Raw genomic sequence first — 4,985 nt, forward strand, 5'->3', positions numbered from 1 at the left:
AAATGGTTCAGGGAAGAATACATGTATCTGATTAGCATAAATTTCATTTACTCCCTCATGGAAAATGCAAATCAAACTTTAGGTAGCATTCATTTAGTTTTTCATGCAGGACAAGGATTCTCACCAAGGGTGAGGGAGAAACAAATCAGCGTAAACTTTAGGAGTAATTTGAATTTATCTGTGAAGTGAGGAGGAGCAGTGTTCCCCTTTATGGTCTGGATGGTGTTGTTTTGGGAATCCTGAATTTCTTGTTCTCCCTCTGCCAATTTTCTCAAATGTGCTGCTATTCACACCCTCCTCTTCCCCACCAAATTTTTTTTGCTAAAACCTCTTTGTTTATTTATTTTTTTTAAAATTTATTTTGTGGTCAGCTCTTCAGCAATGCCAGCGAGGGTGGCATTCCCCAAATATTTTCAACCCAAGACCAAGATCTGCCTTTGCTTTAACCCTGAGACTTCACTCTCAGTGGCTGATCCATTTCCTTCCTCAGCATAATTAACCCCAAAAATTATCAGTGACATTGGGGTCAGCAGCCACATCAACATTTCCCCATCCCCACTCACACCACCCAGGAGATGCTGCTCTCACAAAACCTCCCCTCAGAGCCTTTTTTTCTGGCAAATCTGCGAAAACAAACAGGCTTTGAAATGCACCCTGAAATCCTCTCCCAAATCTGAGTCAACTCTCTACAGCATGACAAGATTTTAACATGATTCCTATGTTTATCTAGATACATATTTTAAGTCAGAGTTCCTTATTTATCATAGCATTCGAGAAACAAAGGTCCCMTGCCTTTGATTTCCTGGGAGAAAACATTTTACAGATGCCTCCAGAGAGTTCTGAGGGTTGTTTAAAGTCATCTGCCTTTTTTTTTTTTTTTAAAGATGGAAGTTCAAGGGAAATGATTTCAAAGAAGCTCAGAGGAGAGGAGCTGAAGTTGGCAGATCTTCTCATTTGTGTATTCCTCGGCTCTGATTTGAAAGAAGGGAAAGCCTCGTCGTTTTGTGTTGATGGAAGAGCTGAAATTGCTGAGAAAATAAATCAGCTCAGAGGGAAGGAAGGGTTTTTTTTGTGTAATCTGGATGTGGATCCAGCACAAGTGGAATTGTAAGCAGAGGTGAAAGGAAGAACACAATGGTTAAACCTCTTCAACCTCATCTGCTCTCTGCTAAAGATGATGYTCAAGAAGAGGCATTGGGACAAAATCTTCCTGGGGAAGCATCAAACCAGGTTGAAATGTTTATGAAAAATGGTGGCAAAGTGTCATTTTGTTAWTTTTTTCATCATTTTCTGCTGTACATCCCCATCTGTGTTCTGAACACTCTTCTGACGTGATTTGCCTTTTTTTTTTAAGGTGCTGAGAACACCTAACAACATCTGGGAGATTTGCTGGAGTTGGAGGAKAATTTCCACMCRTAATTTGCTATTGTCGTGTACAAATAACAGTTCTGGAAGGGAAGAAGAGGGAAAGAGCATCCTGCAATGCCTTTCCCCAGGAATCACTTGACCTTTGKAGCAGACCCCGTGGGGGAGAATGCTGCCTCTCTGCAGGCTCTGTTTGGAAACAAACACTGCAAAAAGGCTCCACCTTTACTGAAAAAATGTTTATTTAATTCACCTGCAGAAGCAGTGAGAGACTCCACAAACAGCCTGCAAGAGGCTTTTCCCATAATTTCTGCTCAGAACATCATCTGAAATTATTACATCAGATTGAACTGGCAAAAATAAGAAAGAGCTTAAGCTAATTAAAATAAATTGATTGCCTTTGGTTTACCACTGGCGTGTTTATGGTTCTCTCATCTGGGGCACCTCCTGAACTGCTCACAACATGGCACAATAATTTCAGAGAGGATGAAGTGATTGCATTATCTAATTTAGAAAACAGTGGCATCACAGGAAGGCAGATTATCAGACAAAATGGTGTGTCAACTTCACTGCTGAGAAGGAAGAATTCCAGAGATGATTTTCCCATCAGATCTGATATCTGCTGTAAGATCTAATATCTCCTGTATTTTCTGCTTGATCATACTTAATTATGTTTCTGTCTTTGCCATATTTTCTTCATTGCCATAGAAATACCTGGTGTTATTCTATCATCTATGAAGCCWAGTTCAGTTTGAGGAGAGTCTCCTAATTTCATTTATTTGTGTTTATCAGTGAATTCTTTGTCCAAGCTGCTCCCCAGACTGAATAAAACCTGGAAAGGTCTAACCCTGACTTTGATAATTCACTTTTGCAGATCCATCTCCAAACTGAGCTATGCTTTCTGTCCAGCAGCCAGCCTGGCATTCTCACTGTTATTTTCAGCACACCTTTGTATAATCACCAGTCCCAAAGAAAGGATTAATCTGTCATTCTTTATTTAAATCCTTTATCAGGAAATATTTGAAATTAAGACAAATGTGATAAATAAGRGATTTAATTAACAATGGAGTGTTCTTTTCCTTTCAGTTTGGGTTTGGCCTTTACTCTTTCTGAAGTCTGTGGAGATTSTTCAGTTTCTCTTGCAATCTTTTAATCTCCTCTAGATGAAATATTTAAACTTCCAACATGTAATAATTATGAATAAGATCAAGATTGGATTTTACAGCTAACTRAGGTAAATTCTTTCATTTCAGATGGCCTCAGAGCATTCAAGTTACAAAATCCACATTGTCCTGTTTTTTTTAAGGCAATATTGTCACTGCCTCTCTTATTTCAGTGTTCTCATCATGTTTCAGATTTGACTGAAWGAGCCAAATTCTACCTGCTCCATTTGCCTATAAAAACTGATTCTTGAAGTTGGTGGGTTTTTTTTTGGTTTTTTTTTGGGGTTTTTTTTGAGATCTGGGTTTAGGAGGGACCTGTGGTCTTTGGGTTATTTAGTCAGGTTCTAAGCAGRTTGAGAAAGGGCACAGAGAATTCTGGTGCACAAAATGGAATTGAGGTCTTCAAAATCCTTCCTTCCTCTCTCGCTGACATTTGTGGGGTTTCATTTCATTTTATCATCCTGCAGAAAGCTTCAGGACCCTTTCAKACTCCAAAATTAAAGAGTTCAGGCCCTGTAGGAGCCCCCCTTTCCCACAGGTTTCCCAACCCAGATCTGTTCCAGCAGACACCAGCAAGCCACGGGCAATTACTGAGCAGGGCACTGGTGCCATAAATGAGATTAAACACCACCCACATCAACCAGCCCAAAGCAAACGGCAAAATGAGGGAAATCAGCCCTCAGGGTGCACTGGAATACAGATTATTTTGTGTTCTTCCTTTTTGAAAACACCGAGTAAAAGGTCTCCTTCATTCCAATCAGCTCAGATGAAGCGTCTCGCTGCAGCCAGAGAAAGGCAGGCGCTAAGAAGTTCTCAGAAGAAATAAAGAAGTTGAGAAAATCATTTTATTGCCTGACAGAAGGGGAGGCTGCCTTAATTTTGTTGTCACTGGGAGTCTAAATGTATAAGGACAGCTGCTGTGCTCAAGCAACAATGCAATCAGTTAATGCTTTCAGCRGGGAGACATTAGCTGCTTCTGCCTCCTGCCAGGCAGGGAGAAACAAAGTTTACCAAAAAAAAGGGAAAAAAGAAAACTTTTAGGCATTTTTTTCTATTTTTCCCCCTGCTCTTTAGGTGAAGAAAGGACGAGTCCAACAGCAGAACAGGGAGCACTTTCCAGGAGGTTTCCACCGCCCCATTTTGGTGGTTGGTGCTCAGAATGTGCCTTGTCCATCCCATTTTCTGCAGCAAAGACTCAGAATTACCAATATTAAACAGTTCGTGATAAGGAACAGAGAGAGGGTCACCAAAACCACGCTTGTTATTGACCAAAAGAGATCAAACAACAGAATAYTGACTGAAATAAAAATAAAACCACAAAAACAGGAGGAATTTGCCCTACATAGAGATGGAATTTGCATCAACAAAATGAAGACATTTGCTGTTTTTACRTCCCCAATTTGAAGGTAAAGGAGAACAAACGAGGAACTAAAACTCTGTGTAAACTCAACGATGTGTTTCTGCCTCGGAGCTGGAATAGGGAAGGCTCCTGCTGAAGAACAATCCTCACGTTTTACCTGTAAAAAGTTTTGAGGTGATAAAAAGGAGAATCAGAGTCTTAACTTGGAGTAATGATGTGTTTTCAGGAAGTTCATGAAGAAAAGAGAGGGAGGGAGGGAGGAAGGAAGGAAGGAAGGGATTGAGGGAACCATTCCTGTCAGGCACAGCCTTAGCCCATTTCAAATCAGGACAATTTGGGCATTTTTTTTTCCATTTTGCCCTTTTTGTCTGACTGATTTGACAACAGGGCCACGTTCCAAAGGGATGGAGAAATCCCCCGTAGTTTCCCCTCCAGGATCTTAGGATGACATGGAAGCACAGCTGAGCAAGAAAATAATTTTAAACTTGGTCTTTTCTTCTCAATGACCTATTTTGGATGCTCCTCTCRCAGCAGCCAAACCACCTGCAAGAAAATCACTGAAGGTGTCTCAGTGCTGCTGAGCTGCTGATTTCTGTGGTGAAGAGACCTCTGCATTCTCAGCTGCTGATGTTATGTACATTTAAATTGAAATATGCWTTGTTTTTAATGGGAAAATCCCCCTTCAGTCTTTTAATAACTTGTTTTTCCCAGGTCTGACTGTGTCTCTTTACACAGTTGCCAGTTCCRACTCAAAAAACACCAACTCTGCTGTAACTTATTGACTGGAGGGTAAAAACCCACAGCACCAGGCTACATCATCCAAATCGGCCACAGCAGGATCCTTCACCTATTTTCAGAAACATTTAGYTTTATTTTTTTCCTCTCCATCTGACCCTTGCAGCTCAGTGTTGATAATTAGCCCCCTGCTTCTCCCGCAGCCACTAAAAACCGGGGAAGAAGAAATGTTTCCATTTGAAACCATTATTGCAAAAGCACCGCCGTGGAACGCCAGAGACCCGCTCGTGATGTAAGGGAGATTTTCATAAAATGACACTCAGCCATTTGGGCTTTAGCCTTCACAATTAGGAACAGTATAT

Source organism: Malurus melanocephalus, unplaced genomic scaffold (genome assembly GCF_030028575.1).
Source record: "Malurus melanocephalus ecotype Western Australia unplaced genomic scaffold, MMel_1.1 scaffold_351, whole genome shotgun sequence".
NCBI lineage: Eukaryota > Metazoa > Chordata > Aves > Passeriformes > Maluridae > Malurus > Malurus melanocephalus.